Genomic DNA, 17333 nt, shown 5'->3' on the forward strand with positions numbered 1-17333 from the left:
GCACATGGTCTCAGTTAGTGTCCATGCCTCAACGCCGTACAACAGAATGCTGAAAACGTAGCACCGGAGTAGTCGTGTCCGTAGTGAAATGGAAAGGTCACGGCTTGTCAAAAGTTTCCTAAGTCTCTGAAAAGAAGTTCTGGCCTGCTCAATTCTGCATCGGATCTCGTGAGTAAGGTCCCAGTCATCATTGATGTGACATCCCAGGTATTTAAATGTTGCCACTCTCGCGATCTGTTCCTTCGCTGTTGTGAGATTACCTCGAATGCCATCTTCATTCCTACTTATAACCATCCACTTGGTCTTCTTTACATTAAGCTTCAAGCCCATTGCGCTGCTGGCTTCAGTGACAGCATTAAGTAGTTCCTGTAGATCCTGGAGATTGGTTGCAAGTAGCACAGTGTCATCGGCGTACCTGATGTTATTTATGATGAAACCATTAACCACAATACGAAAGGAGTTATATCATGCAATTTATCATAGTGTATTTACGGGTACAGCAGAGCGAATACCCAGCTGTCAGAAGAAAGTGAAGAAACTCGGTATGTAAACAGGTAGCTCATGTTTCATACGTCCCGCGAATCGAACAGGGCAACCCCCGGTTGGCAAATGAAGCACGTTTGGATATATTACATTTTCTCGAGAAGTACTTGTCAAAAGAATCACGGCGCTTAATTCATAATATTTGTAAGTTTAAATCTAGGTGTGCTGTAGTTCGATTTTTTTTTAAACGAAGTTACTACCGGTATCTCAGAAGATGCTATCCTTGAGAAGAGTACTGCAAGTCTGATTTGAGCCCCTTTAGTACCATTACTGAAAATGAAAACGATGTAACAATCAAAGAAATATTTAGCCACCTAATCGATACTTTTATTTGCCTTTGGCAATTTTATAAAATCATTAATAGTAGAAGTTTCGACTGCTTTGTAGTCATCATCAGCTATATTCATATAAGCTTAGGTGTAATTAAGGTAATAGTATGCCCAATATACTGTATGTTCTCGTATTAGCATTGATAACTTCTCTACTATACCAGATCGAGAACGAAGGACACAGACACACGCCCAAGATAGCGGGAAGTAAAGACGTGAATCCAGACAGGGATCGAGTTACAAGTTGCCCAAACACATCCCAGCAGAGAGATGCAAGGCTAGAGGCGGCAAACTATCGATAGTAATCGATAGTTTTCAAAAAGTGAAACGAATCTTATCATTATGCCTGAAAATACAGTAGAACAGTTATTGGACACCATCCACCAAAGCACAACTATTTCATGCTGTGTAATTTGTGAAATTCATATCGGAATCACTCATAAATCTCTTCAGTGGCACGTCCGAGACATTCTCGGGCTGCACGCACTTGCCCATAACGTGACCGCCCGAGAAATTCTCGGGTATTGTAACATCAGTGGAAAAATGTTTTACAGCATTCTCAACAGATGGCAGGAGAGTTTTCAGTTGCTTTCATGTAGTCTTTGACCTAAAATATGCCTTATCTTCTCTCGCCTACATACAATCTTTGACAACTCATAAATCTATTTTTTTATTGTCCCGTATTGGCATCAACTCAACTAAGGTTAGGAACTGAAGTAGCAGGTACACAGAGATTCTTAAATGCACACCTATGAATTGGAACAAACTCCTCACCAGTTAACTGCAAACAGCTGTACAATTTCTGTTAGCGCAAAAAATAAGCCAGTAAGTGGGGGCGGGAGACTATCGGTGACTATCGATAATAGGCAACTGACTATCGATGTCAGGCGATAGTGGTCGCTATCGATAACTATCGATAGTTTTCCGCCTCTATGCAAGGGCATTCTTTTTTTTTTTTTTTTTTTGCTACTTGCTTTACGTCGCACCGACTCAGATACGTCTTATGGCGACGATGGGACAAGAAAGAGCTAGGAGTGGGAAGGAAGCGGCCGTGGCCTTAATTAAGGTACAGCCCCAGCATTTGCCTGGTGTGAAAATGGGAAACCACGGAAAACCATTTTCAGGGCTGCCGAGAGTGGGACTCGAACCTACTATCTCCCGAATACTGGATACTGGCCGCACTTAAGCGACTGCAGCTATCGAGCTCGGTCAAGGGCATTCTAAGAATCTACCTTTGGCAATAAGAAAAGCAAATTAATCAGCTTTTTCCACAAGCACAAACATGAATGGGACAGAAGAGTTTAACTCCTCGACTAGAAGCTGACATATTCTTTTATTAATATTTCAGTTGTACGTACAAACCCTGTGGATACCTACAACAAATATTACAGATATAGAACCCTGTACCTGCGAGGACAATAACCTGCATATTCGCAGCTGCACTGTGTGGATCCTAATCTCTATCGATTGCGCTATTTCACTAACGAGCTGCACCAATTAAGTTAGCATACGAGCCATTATCTCCTCGATTAAACACCAGTCAAGCATGTCGCCGTTAATAAACGATAATTAACTCTTCCTTATGTTTGTCACCAGTTGCAAGCTAGCTGTGCGGCTAGGGGCGAGCAACTGTCAACCCTCTTCGGGAGATAATGGGTTTCAACCCAACTGCCGGCAGTCCCGAAGATTGTTTTCAGTGGTTTCCCCATTTTCACACCAGGCAAATGCTGGGACTGTACCTTCATTACGGCCACGGCCGCTTCCTTCCCACTCCTAGACCTTTCCTGTCCCATCGTCGCCAAAAGACCTATCTGTGTCGATGCGACGTAAAGTCAATATTGTAAAATGTAAGAAAGAAAGAAAGGGAGGATGAAGAAACGGACTAAGCAAAGGAAGAACGGATGAAGAAAGGATTTTCAGTTGACCTCACTCACGACCCTCCAACCATAATTAAAGCCGGGAATCAAACACAGTGTCTCCGGGTAAGAGCCGGAGTCTCCACATCCGCTCTCCTCCAATAACAAGAGTTTTTCTTCTTTTCTCATTCTTTATATCTCCCTGCCTTCCTTTCTTACTCCATTTCTTTCTGCCTCTATTCATTTCCGCTCGTTTCTCCCTTCCTTTCTTAATCAGCTTCTTTCTTCAATCTTTTCTCCCTTCTCTACTTCCTTCTTAATATTCTAGTCCGCCTCTGTGGTGTAGTGGTTAGTGTGATTAGCTGCCACCTCCGGAGGTCCGGGTCCGATTCTCGGCTCTGACAAGAAATTTTAAAAGTGGTACGAGGGCTGGAACGGGGTGCACTCAGCCTCGGGAGGTTAACTGAGTAGAGGTGGGTTCGATTCCCTTGTCAGCCATCATGGAAGTGGTTTTGCGTGGTTTCCCACTTCTCCTCCAGGCAGGTGAGGTCGCCTGCGCGAGGTACTGGTCATCCTCCCCAGTTGTAGCCCCCGACCCGAAGTCTCTCGTTCCAGGACACTGCCCTTGAGGCGGTAGAGGTGACGTCCCTCACTGAGTCCGAGGGAAAAAATGACCCTGGAGGGTAAACAGATTAAGAAGAAGAAGATATATATATATATATATATATATATATATATATATATACTAGTGGCCTGTCACAGTAATAGCTAAGAACAAAGACTAAACATGAAACTGATGATAAAGAAAGGGTGAGAGAAGTAACTGAAAATACACTGAACTCCGGAAGACCTTATATTTGCCTTTGAACTTACACTATCGTTGCGACTATACATATGGAATTTTTCAACCTTGGCAATTTATAGAAATCTCACAATGATTTCTGGTCGAAAGACTTGGATCTATCACATAGTACTGGTTGTATAATTCTCGGCAATATTCGGTTGGGAGTAAATCTTAAATTTACTTATGAGTCATCCCCTGACTAGCAAGGACCTAATCCCGGAATATGGCTAAGGTTAGCAGAGAAGGATGCAAAGGACATTGTACTATTATTCTGTCTTATATGATTCATTAAATCATGATCATGTAAGCATCAAACCATTAAGCACGTCGTTTACTTGAGGTTATCGAAAATAAAGCAACTACTGTAGCAACGCGAATTAAAATGTCTATTTACCATTTCCTCAGAGAAATGTCATGCTTGGTAGTGCAAATAGATTTCATTTAATAACCCTACACTGAGTAATGTAAGTTTGATAATAAATGACTTTCTGAAGTATAGAACAACCTGACATGGATTTCTTTCTGTTTCTCTAGGTTATCTGGTAATAGCTTGATTTCACAGCACTATCTGTCGGACTAACATAGAAAGATCAGCGGAGTCAACTTTCATAGAGCCATCTACCGGCGAATACAGTGAGCAATAACCTATCGTCGTATTATTAAAAAGAGACTAATTTACGCAAATAAGGGATTTAATGAAATAAATAATATTTTTATAGTAATCCTGAGATGGAGACCTTCCTTTTGATGCACAATACACAATGCACTGCGTATTATTATTATTATTATTAAACTTTATTGCATGGAAAAAAATACTGAGACTAGCTTCCATGTTTCATAGGAAACCTCAGTAGAAGTTTGTTAATACTGCACCACGCATAGATTTTAATATCTTAGTCATGCAAGTTCCCGTTTGTTTACTTTCTACCTGTTATCCCTGCAATAACCTGCTGGTGTGATTCCCAGTTGGTAAATCGCCTTCCCCCGCGATATTGGAAGTTATACGAGAGTGAGTAAATATTCAAGAAGGTTAATAGCTCCGTCAAAGCACCTCCCACACCCGGCGTGAATGATTGATATTCAATGGGAAATATTGTTAGAAGTGACAGTCACGATGTTTGTTTACTTTGTCAGACACGACATTACCAATCGTAATTAAAAATCTATATCCCTTAATATTAAACCCTCATACCAATGCAGAGTGGCTTCTTTTTGGAACATGAACACGCTTCTCAAGTAAGTAAATAAGCAACTAAGCATATAAGTAAATAAATGAAATAAATAATATTTTTATAGTAATCTTGATATGAAGACCTTCCTTTTGATGCACAATACATAGGCGTTAGTACTGCGTATTATTATTATTATTATTATTATTATTATTATTATTGTACGGAAAAATTACTGAGACTAGCTTCCATGTTTCATGCGAAAACAAACAAACAAAAAAACAAACTTACTTATATAAGTAAACAATAAGTATATAGTCAGTATATGATTAAATAAATAAGGAAATAAATAAATAGGCAACTAAATATGTCAGTCAGTCAGTCAGTCAGTCAGTCAGTCAGTCAGTCAGTCAGTCAGTCTTATAATTTCTTCAGATCAGGCCATTTCCAGTATCTTCTGCGATGTTCATTAACGAGGGCCAATCGCACGTCAGTCCTATTGTAAATATTTTCTGGCCCAGTTCTATTTTGAGAACTTCGGAGCTCGCGAATTTATCGATACAATTTTGAACCCGTGTTATGTTACCTACGATAAAGTGCTCCTTCCTTTAGATCCTGTCTGCCGGGCTGAGTGGCTCGGACGGTTAAGGCGCTGGCCTTCTGACCCCAAGTTGGCAGGTTCGATCCTGGCTCAGTCCGGTGGTATTTGAAGGTGCTCAAATACGTCAGCCTCGTGTCAGTAGATTTACTGGCACGTAAAAGAACTCCTGCGGGACTAAATTCCGGCACCTCCGCGTCTCTGAAAACTGTAAAAGAGTAGTTAGTGGGACGTAAAACAAATAACATTATTATTATTATTATTATTATTATTATTATTATTATTATTATTATTATTATTATTATTATTAGATCTTGTCTGTACTTTGTGAGTTAAGGAATTTCCAGTCTATCATTTTTATTTTTTTAAATTCTTTATAGAGTCGGAAACTCTAAATTCTGGTACTTATAACTTGAATAGATGCAGTCGAAAATGTCGAGTCGAGGTTTGAACCTACAATCTGGAGCAGCTAAGCAACGTGCCATGAATTATCGACGGCCAGCTGTTAAATACAGAGTATTCTAAAATTTCTGTGTGTGCTTGCGAGAATTGTACGCATAGTGACGTCTGTTTACGAGGTAACTGGATCGAAGAGTTTCTTTTTTTTTTGCTTCTAGAAATGTTAATACGAAGATTACTAATCGTACATGTCCATTGTCATTCAACATAATGGATGTCCATTTATGATAAGATACATATGAGGCTATGTAATTGCTATCTCCTAATGATGGTGCTTCGTAATACACTACACACAAGTAAATGAATTAATATGTCTTCAACAACAAGAACAACAACAATTCCGTTATTATTATTATTGTACCGGGGGTACACCTTCTCCCTCCAGTTAAACTGCGCGCCTTCTATAAGGCCATCTATGTAATTGAACTAATGTGATGCAAGATGCTTGGAGTTGCAACTGTTAGATATCTCTACCATCGGTCTAAGTGCCCTCTCTGCCGGGATTAAAGGAGAATTAATTCTTAAGGGAATTTCAATTTTCAAAGTTGGTTAACCTTCGGTTAGGAGATTGTTTCGTTCATGTATCAAAGTTGTCAACAACCCCTACTGCTTCTTTCTTCCTTAGTTACTGATGATGCTGCTTGTTGTTTAAAGGGGCCTAACATCGAGGTCATCGGCCCCTAATGGTATGAAATGAGACGAAATGGAATAACAAATTAAAAGTCCAAAATCCTCCACTGACCAGAATTCGAAACGTGAGGACGAAGAATGAATGGATGGATATGAACTTAACACAATCAGTGGATGCGACCTTCAATGGCTTACATTCACAGAAACTGACGTAAAACAATAGTATTACTGACCAAGGGACTGCTGCTATAGCATAACACTGAATCGATGATGCTTGCAGTCTAAAGGGGGTCCAAAATCCAAGTTAGCGGCCCCTCATAACGGTAAGTAGAACCATGGTACTTGTCATGTTGCGGTACTAATCAAAAGTAGCACAGACTCGCGGTATTCCACACATTATTGTACTACTCACAGGTTATGATATTCGACATGTAATAGAGACCTTGTTTCTCACATTGCGGCGCCATTTACGGGCAACGCAAACCTATCCCCCTGTGGATGGGGGCGGTAGAATAACACCCATGGTATCCCCTGCCTGTCGTAAGAGGCGACTAAAAGGGGCCTCAAGGGCTCTGAACTTTGGAGCGTGGGCTGGCGACCACGGGGCCCTCAGCTGAGTCCTGGCATTACTTCCACTTACTTGTGCCAGGCTCCTCACTTTCATCTATCCTATCCGACCTCTCTTGGTCAACTCTTGTTCTTTTCCGACCCCGACGCTATTAGGTTTGCGAGGGGTAGGGAATCTTTCATTTTCATGCCCTTCGTGGCCCTTGCCTTCCTTTGGCCGATATCTTGATTTTTCGAAGTGTCGGACCCCTTCTATATTTTCCCTCTGATTAGTGTTATATAGAGGATGGTTGCCCGGTTGTACTTCCTCTAAAAAAATAATCACCACCAGCAACGCAAACCTATGGTGTTCATCACATAAGAGTACTAACCACAGGGACCTTCCCCTATTCCGTGGTGTTCCTCAAATAGTGGGTACTAATCACAGGCAAGGCAGAACCATGGTAGCTATCATCCCATGGTCCTACTCATACGGTGGTACTAATCACAGATTCTGCGAAAGCCGACCGCACGGTGCTCCTGTGTGCTGCTAATCACAAACCTATTTGGTACCTAATGGTGTTCCCCGCGTGGTGGTACTAATCACAAGTAGTTTCATGGTTCCAAGACAATCATCCCTTGGTCGCCCCTTTTAGTCGCCTCTCACGACAGGCAGGGGATACCATGGGTGTATTCTTCGTCTGCGTCCCCCACCCACAGGGGGTTCCTTAGTTACCATCCAATCATGAATTTTGGGAATATTTTCTCTACCCAATTGAAATTGGCGGTGAGTTCTGGAAACTTCCCCTCGAAATGCTATAAAAGCTGGGCGTTTTTAGGCCGCATTGTCATCTTCATCGCTCCAGATCAGTGAGTGCGGTGCGTTATTCGAAGACAGGGACCGCAGTTCGGCGTTCGGAAGGCCCAACCAACTACATAAGGTAATGGCAGAGATTCATAATATGTGAAAGATCCAAGCAGATATCTTGAGGGGAAGGTTTTAAAACCTCTTTTATTTTACGTAAGGTTCTAATTTCTTGGTTTAAAATGTAGATTTTTGGCAAGTCTGAGGACTCTGTTCAAATCCCTGCTGGGAAAATGTAAACTAAGGGAGCAAAGAGTGATCTCCCTCTGTTGATTCCCATTCAACTTGGTATGGGGTGACTAAAATGTTTTAAACCTCTAAATTCTTTTGTCACTTAATATTTCCGTTTAGTCACCCCTCTGCAGAATAGGCTTAGCCTCTGCAACTTCGGGCCGTAAACCTACTTAGGGTTTTAAGAGTTTTCGTAAACAGAGTGCAAGCGTTTCGCCATCTAGCCTTTTGTTCATGGCCGTTCATGTTAAACACTTTCTTTTTACATTAAAGCCATTTAGAATGGGCACTCATTGCCCCTGTTTAAGTTGTAATTGTTTATAGACCAGTGTGTAACACACTGTTGAGCAGAAGTGACTTTCAACACCTTATTTGAAGTCTGTCAGGCATAACCTTGTAAGAAATTTGTGCCTCAGAGACTGGACTATATTAACTTTTGGAGCTCAAACTCCTAGATGATGTGAGTGAGTGGAGCAAAAATTCTCCTATAAAATAGGGCACTCGTTCAGAACTAGAATGCTCATCCCTTTTATATTATTGTGCTCATAATTTTCTCTAGTTCTTGTACCTGAATTTTTGACTTATAATCCGTTGTTGTTATCAGAGCTGACCAGCTCAGTGTTATACTTTTTAACTGTTATTTGTTCGAAATCTTCTATCTTCAGATTTTAAAATTAAAAAAAAATAGAAAAGAAAAGAAAAGAAGGAAAGAAAGAAATTTTGAAAATTTAGAGCTCTAACTTATGCTCTGGTCATTTCCTTGTCCGCACATTCACCTCTGTTACACCTCTGCGTTCCACGACATTCCCAGAACAATAATAATAATAATAATAATAATTATTATTATTATTTAAAATCTGCTTTACGTCGCATCAACACAGATAGGTCTTATGGCGACGAAGGGACAGGAAAGGGCTAATGAAGGTACAGCCCCAGCATTTTTTTCTTTTTCTTTTTTTTGCTAGTAGCTTTACGTCGCACCGACACAGATATGTCTTATGGCGACGATGGGACAGGGAAAGAAGCACCAGCATTTGCCTGGTGTGAAAATGGGAAACCACGGAAAACCATTTTCAGGGCTGCCGACAGTGGGGTTCGAACCTACTATCTCCCGAATACTGGACACTGGCCGCACTTAAGCGACTGCAGCTATCGAGCTCGGTTTTTTGAATATGACCCCACATCTGTGTACATGCAAAGATCCCACAATTTGATTGCTCCTTGGGAAAGATATACCTTAGTTAAAGGTATCAAGAACAGACGGAATCAGCCGCTCCTCCTGCCTCAAGAATTGTCAAACTCTAAGCCTCAACACTGCTCACTAAAAAAGAAAAATGGAACGTCCTACTGAAGATGTGTGACTATATGCCTCAAGAATTCAGAGGATTCTATAGTGATCTGAAGTGATTCATTTGACAATAAGTAACACTGTATTAAACAGTGAAAATGTGGTTTAGACCCTTATTCTATGATTTCAAAATTAAAAAGTGCTATTTTACTATCTTAATAAGGTTAATTTGTGATAATTTGGTTTCCAAGTGTTCTCTAACTAATCTGATTTATTCCAGAATATATATTTTTCATTCTCTCATTATTCAACAGTTTTTTCTGTTTCCTGAACATTTTAGTTTTGTGGCATAGACTCTTATTCGGGGGGACTTCAAAATGATTAGTTTGCATTGATCGAAAGACGACCGGAATGCGCCAGGAGACATGGCAAAGTGATTTTGCTACACGACAATGCGCCGTCTCACACAACAAAACCAGTGAAAGACACCTTGGAATCAATTGGATGGGATATCTTTCCGCACCCGCCGTACTGCCCCGACCTGGCGCCATCTGACTATCACCTCTTCGCGTCAATGGGGCACATACTCGCAGAACAGCACTTCAGCAATTTCGAGGAAGTTGGAAAATGGCTCGACGAAGGGTTTGCTGCAAGAGACAAGCAGTTTTTCTGGCATGGTATTCATAACTTACCTGAAAGATGAGAGAAGTGTGTAGAAGCCGATAGGCAATATTTTGAATTTAAGAAAATGAATTTTCCTTGAAATTTACGTGTTTTTCTTACCACAAAAAATGGAAAAAAACTTATGCATACACCTGGTATTAGATATACATGAAGGAACAAAACGTGTTTGTATTTTTAAGTGAATGAAGTTCTTTCGCCGGCTTACAGTTGTCGCAAAAAGAACTTATTCCCGCAGTTTGCAGTAAGTCTCCACAGCCTTGACTCAAGCACGACGAGTTTCATCTGCCACAATTGGACTCGCAGCTGTGAGGATGAAAACGCTTCCCAGTGTGCTGACGGAGTAATGAGACCAATTTTGTTTCACGAGATCAAAGTCGCTCAGATAGCACGCTTCCTCGCTGCCACTGAGACAGAAGAGTTGTAATTAAACCCTGCCAGTGTTCAACTTAACAAGCGACACTGTCGTCCTTCGATAACCGCTAAGATGTGGTTCGTCCTTCTTTATTATCAGCCTTCACGTCCTAACTGAACCAGTTTAAGAGAAGAGTTCAACGCGTTTCTCTAAAAACTGTCTAACTCAAGAAGTATGATATTTCCAGACAGTTGGTGCTAGCTTTTTGAATAATAATAATAATAATAATAATAATAATAATAATAATAATAATAATAATAATAATAATAATAATAATGGACTTGCATCCGGGAGATAGTAGGTTCGAATCCCACTATCGGCAGCCCTGGTTTTCCGTGGTTTCCCATTTTCACACCAGGCAAATGCTGGGGCTGTACCTTAATTAAGGCCACGGCCGCTTCCTTCCAACTCCTAGGCATTTCCTATCCCATCGTCGCGATAAGACCTATCTGTGTCGGTGCGACGTAAAGCCCCTAGCAAAAAAAATAAAATAATAATGGACGGTATCCAAATGAGTTAGATGAGCCATACGTCGACAAACAAGTGCCGCAAGAGTGGCTGACACTCAGATATATACCCACAAACAGAGGGCTTCCTGTTCGTCATACAAGGTCAAATCATTGCCACTAGGAACTACAGAAAGCATATCGTCGCTACCGGTACAAAACCTCCTATGTGAAATAATTTTAGCTTAGAACTTTGGCTGGTAAGGTTCTGTCATCTAAGGTGCAATATCGTGTGCATATTGTCAAGGCATTCTCGCTCTTCATAATGCATGTGCTGCGGGTCAGTACATCTCCAAAACATATTATCACATACGAGGTTTTGTCCCGGCAACGACGATATACTGCATGATCCATCTGTCTTTTCAGATCAGTGACGATGCTGTAACACATCTCCAGAAACCATCCAGCACATAACCTCAGGTTGTCGATTAATGGCAAATACAGACTACAAGTACAGACATGACCAAATTGCAAAAATTATTCATCAGAAATTAGTCCAACAAAATAACCTAATCCATTGTACTATGGTATACTGGAAGTACAAACCTCGATCTGTCTTGGAAAGTGAAAATTACAAACTTTACTGGGACAGAACTATCATCACTAGAGTCCGGACTTTCATGCATTAAGAGGCTAGAATGCAAAGTTACTGAAGCGAGCAGCAAGTATAGGCTACCTTCACAGCGATTATGCTATGGGGATTGCATAAAAATTAGGGGTACGGCGCATCAGAACCCCTATAATTTGTTACCCTTGCTACATTATGAAAGAGCGGGTGGCCGACACTTTCTACTAACCAAATTATTTTGCAATCTAACCTGTTACTGCATAAAAATCCGGACTTGAATCATCATTGATAAAAACTATTACGTGCAATAGACCAGATATTACTTTTGTAGAAAAAAAAACAAGAAAATCTGCTTCATAATTGATATAGCCTGTTCTAATCCTCACAACCTCCAATCAACACATACAGAGAAGATACCAAAGTACACAGATCTAGCCAAAGAGATAAACACCATATGGAAACTCAACAATGTTATCATCTTTCCAGGATTGGTTGGATGTAATGGTATTATACCAAAGACACTACGCAGGAGCATTGAAGTACTTAATCTCCGCGCTCTCACTACAGAGAATTACGAACAGCAACAATTCTGGCCACTTGCCGTATAGTATTGAAGTTTTTTTGCTAGGGGCTTTACGTCGCACCGACACAGATAGGTCTTATGGCGACGATGGGATAGGAAAGGCCTAGGAGTTGGAAGGAAGCAGCAGTGGCCTTAATTAAGGTACAGCCCCAGCATTTGCCTGGTGTGAAAATGGGAAACCACGGAAAACCATTTTCAGGGCTGCCGATAGTGGGATTCGAACCTACTATCTCCCGGATGCAAGCTCACAGCCGCGCGCCTCTACACGCACGGCCAACTCGCCCGGTAGTATTGAAGTTTATTGACATGAACCATCCACCACATACAGAGGACTAATAGGAATAGTCTACTAATAATTTTGACTTAATATGTCCTGACTGATTCATCATCGCCGAGCCAAGACTATTGGACGTGTAAGAGCCCGGATTTTGATGCATCAATAGGTTAGAATGCAAACTTACTGAAGCGAGTAGCAAGTATAGTCTACCTTCACAACGATTACGCTATGGGGCTTGCATAAAGATTAGGGTACGCCCAATCAGAACCCCTATAATTTGTGTTACTCTTGCTACATCGTGAAGGAGCGTGTGGTCAACACTTCCTACTAACCAAATTAGTTTGCATCTAACCTGTTATTGCATAAAAATCCGGGCTTCAGGCATAACTAACTAACCCCATGGCACTGCTGCCCTGAAGAGCCTTCGCCTACCAAGCGAACGCGGCTCATCCCGAAGGCCTGCAGATTATGAGGTGTTGTGTTGTTAGCACGACGAACACTCTCGACCGTTTTTCTTGGCTCTCTAGACCGAGGCCGCTATCTCACAGTCAGATAGCTCCTCAGTTCTAATTACAAAGGCTGAATGGACCTCGAACCAACCATCAGATCCAGGTAAAAATCCCTGACCTGGCAGGGAATCAAACCCGGGGCCCCTGGGTGAGAAGAAGGCAAGCTACCCCTACACCACAGGGCCGGCATTGGACATAAAGAAATACATTTTTGAGGATACATTTATACTACAGTGTAAGTACTCACTAAGGGACGATTTTTGGATATTCCTTCGCTATGGGGGTGAAAAGGCGGCTGAATTGTTTAAACGAGTATATCTATATCTCGAAAATTTAAGTTTTCAGACGTAAAAATTGGTATTGAAATATCTTTTAAAAATAAACACTCTTTTTTTTCGGAAAAATCCTTCATGGTGCGAAGAAAGGTGAAAAATGGGTCGAAAACCTTTTATGAGGATATTTAAATCTCAAAAACTGAAAATGTTTCAGACATGAAAATTTGTATATGGAATCTCTTTTAAAAGTAAAGAAATGCGTATTTTTTTGTTTTTGGAAAATCAAATCGGGGAGGCAGGAGTGAAAAAGGGGGTGAATTTTTAAAATGAATATATAGACCGTATATCTCCAAAATGTAACCAGCTATAAACGTGAAAACTGTTATTTAGAATCTCCTGTAAAAGTAAAGAAACATGCATAATTTGTTTTAGGAAAATCCACTTAAGGGGAAGAAAAAAAGGGGCTGAATTTAAAAAAAATGAGCTTATCTACAGTATATCTCCAAAACTTAATATGTTAAAGACGTGATGATGATGACGATGATTATTATGATGATGATTATGATGTTTGTTGTTCAAAAGATATCCAGTAACAAATATAAAACGAATGGTGATGAAAAAATGACCATGAATCCTAAATAATCAGTGGATCTGATTCACAATGCCTTCTTTCCTGAGATGATGCTTATATCCTATAAATATCTGTCAAATTCATTTTATCAACAGGGTGTTTCTCTATTCCCATTACAGAATTTAAGGGCTTGCAGTGGGGACCAACACAGTTAAGTTTAGCATAGGAACTTGTGTCCGGAAACATACCGTCTTCCCACTACCCGTAAAAAACCCACCACAGCACATGTTCAAATCGTCTGCATTGCACGCGTCACCGACTAGAGTACGTACATTGTTGAACGATCACGTAATGCCTCATACCCCTACAGGTTTGCTGACATTCCTTGTCATTCAGTTGAGACGTGTTGTACCTGCTGTTGTACTTGTGATTTTCGTTCATACTACAGTATAGCAGTAATTCGTGGTGGCCCGATTTTTTTCCCTATTTGTTCGGGACGTCGGCCCATGTGGACCTTTTACCCCTACTGGCACCATGCTGTATGAACCTGCGTGTAATTGGAATGTTGTGTGTGAGGAAAGGAAGATTAAGGACGTCACAAACATCCAGTCCCTAGGCCATGGATATTAATCATTACAATTATAAACCCCTAACCCGGCCGGGAATCAAACCCGGAGGCGCCGGGTGACAGGCGGCGCGTTGCCCCCTACACCGCGGGGCGGACTGGTGGCCCGATTACTTGGCTTGCACTTTCACCTGACTTGACACCGCTAGACTGACTACCTGTGGGGTCAGATAAAAACTTGATTTACGAGAGCCCCATGCAATCCGAGGTACCGTGTCTGCGTTGAGGTCGGCGGTCGTCGCATCGAGCCTCACCTGTAATTGGACCCTGACGACAAGCAACAGGAGTCTGACAGAGCGCCAAAAATGGGGGGAGCTGTGAACGTGTACTGTGGTAATCTTTTGCGGATAGTGGGAAGACGGTACGTTTGCGGACACAAGTTCCTGTGATAAATTTAACCGCCTTGGTCCCCACTGCAAGCCCTCAGAGTCTATCATGGGAATTTCGAAACACCCTGTATGCATGGAGCATATGCGCGTATGTATTAAACAGTACTACGTCTATGTATATTGTACCGAAGAAGCACATAAACCCAATTGTACAATTGTTAATTATAAATAATAATAATAATAATAAAGTCAGGTTGTGAGTTTCAACCAAGAGGAACAGTCCTCTCAGTTTTAATTACTGTGTTCTTGGAGTGATAGTAGCTCGTGGGTTCACTGTAGGTACCTAAGTGTTAATATAAGAAAATATCTTCTTTGGCGAAGACAACCACTACATTGTATTTATGTATAAACCTCAGCAAATTATATGAAGGGGGAGGGAACTGTTGGGGCCATCGCGATGGAGTAGGAGCTGGAAAGTTTACTCCTTTTAGCTGCCCTCTCATCGCTTAAAATTATTATTATTATTATTATTATTATTATTATTATTATTATTTCCTTCGTCCGAAACATTATTTTCTTTGGGTAAGATGGATGGACGGACTCCAAAATGTTTACCTATTGGCAACTTGCTGCCGCAGAACTGTCCTGATGTTGAGTTTGTCCTTACCATCTGGAAGTTTCAGACTGGAGCAACTGCTATTCACTGAACGGTTTAGGTACCACCAACAGATGGCATAGTGAATGTCTGTATCGTAATCATGACCAGGAACGAGGAAATCTACTGCTTTTTAATAACTTGCCTTATGTTGCACCGACATAAACAGGTCTTATGGCGACGATGGGATAGGAAAAGGCTAGGAGTGGGAAGGAAGTCGTCGAGGCCTTTATTAAGGTACAGCCCCAGCATTTGCCTGGTGTGAAAACAGGAAACCACGGAAAAACATCCTCAACGCTGCCGACGTAGGGGTTTTAACAGTATGTCCCGGGATTCAACTTGAGGTTGTCTTCGTGTGAAGCTAGGGACGATAATGCCTGCCTGGCAGTCATGGCAGTCTCATTATTAAGATGCTTACTTACGTAAGATTAAAGGCTTTCATATTAAGATAGATACTGTCATAACATCTAAGGTATCTTTATTACGAAACATACTGATCCACAGCCTCCTGGTATAGGCCTACTAGTAACGTTGAGATCCGCAACATCCTTCTTAAGATACCTACTACCGTCCAGATCCAAAGCCTCCTTATTATGATGCCTACTACCGTTCAGATCCAAAGCCTCCTTATTGAGATACCTACTACCGTTCAGATCCAAAGCCTCCTTATTATGATGCCTACTACCGTTCAGATCCAAAGCCTCCTTATTGAGATACCTACTACCGTTCAGATCCAAAGCCTCCTTATTGAGATACCTACTACCGTTCAGATCCAAACCCTCCTTATTATGATGCCTACTACCGTTCAGATCCAAACCCTCCTTATTATGATGCCTACTACCGTTGAGATCCAAACCCTCCTTATTATGATGCCTACTACCGTTGAGATCCAAACCCTCCTTATTATGATGCCTACTACCGTTGAGATCCAAACCCTCCTTATTATGATGCCTACTACCGTTCAGATCCATAGCCTCCTTATTGAGATACCTACTACCGTTCAGACCCAAACCCTCCTTAATGAGATACCTACTACCGTTCAGATCCAAAGCCTCCTTATTATGATGCCTACTACCGTTCAGATCCATAGCCTCCTCCTTGAGATACCTACTACCGTTCAGATCCATAGCCTCCTTATTATGATGCCTACTACCGTTCAGATCCAAACCCTCCTTATTATGATGCCTACTACCGATCAGATCCAAAGCCTCTTATTGAGATACCTACTACCGTTCAGATCAAAAGCCTTCTTATTGGGATGCCTACTACCGTTCAGATCCAAAGCCTCTTATTGAGATACCTACTAGCGTTCAGATCCAAAGCCTCTTATTGAGATACCTACTAGCGTTCAGATCCAAAGCCTCTTATTGAGATACCTACTACCGTTCACATCCAAGGCCTCCTGCCTGAAGTAAGCTATCGCGCTGTAAGTAACACGTCTTACTCCACAGCCTCCTTATAAAGATACGTTGAGATACAAGGACTCCTACAGCCTGAGGCCCGCTAACGACTTCATTAGTTCGCTCTAGTTCTCACGTCAATAAAGAAGCAGTAATTAGCGCTCGTGCAAGCCCGTAAGTCTACCGTGATTCAATGAACAAGAGCTACTTTTGCGTTGTCACCATCTCAGTGGTTTACAGTTGTGTATTATCGCAATGAAGTATTTAATGGGGCATCTTTTTTATAAAAAAAAAAATACAAGATATCCTCATCAGTGTATTACTCCTCGCGTCAGCTGGTTAAGGCTTGGAGGTACACCTTTTACAATCTTAAATTTAGACAAATTCAAATTTCCACACCTCAGCAAGTTGTTACTGTTCCTGTTGTCTGGCGCTCTGAGAACTCGACTTGGATACAGCGGGGTGGAATATTGCTGGGATCTGTTTGTTTGGAATGCTACAAAACTTAATTAACATTGCATTGTCCCTGAAATAACAGCTGACAATAGACCTTCCCTCCTTCCCTCTGAGCGACATAGTTA

Source organism: Anabrus simplex, chromosome 10 (genome assembly GCF_040414725.1).
Source record: "Anabrus simplex isolate iqAnaSimp1 chromosome 10, ASM4041472v1, whole genome shotgun sequence".
NCBI lineage: Eukaryota > Metazoa > Arthropoda > Insecta > Orthoptera > Tettigoniidae > Anabrus > Anabrus simplex.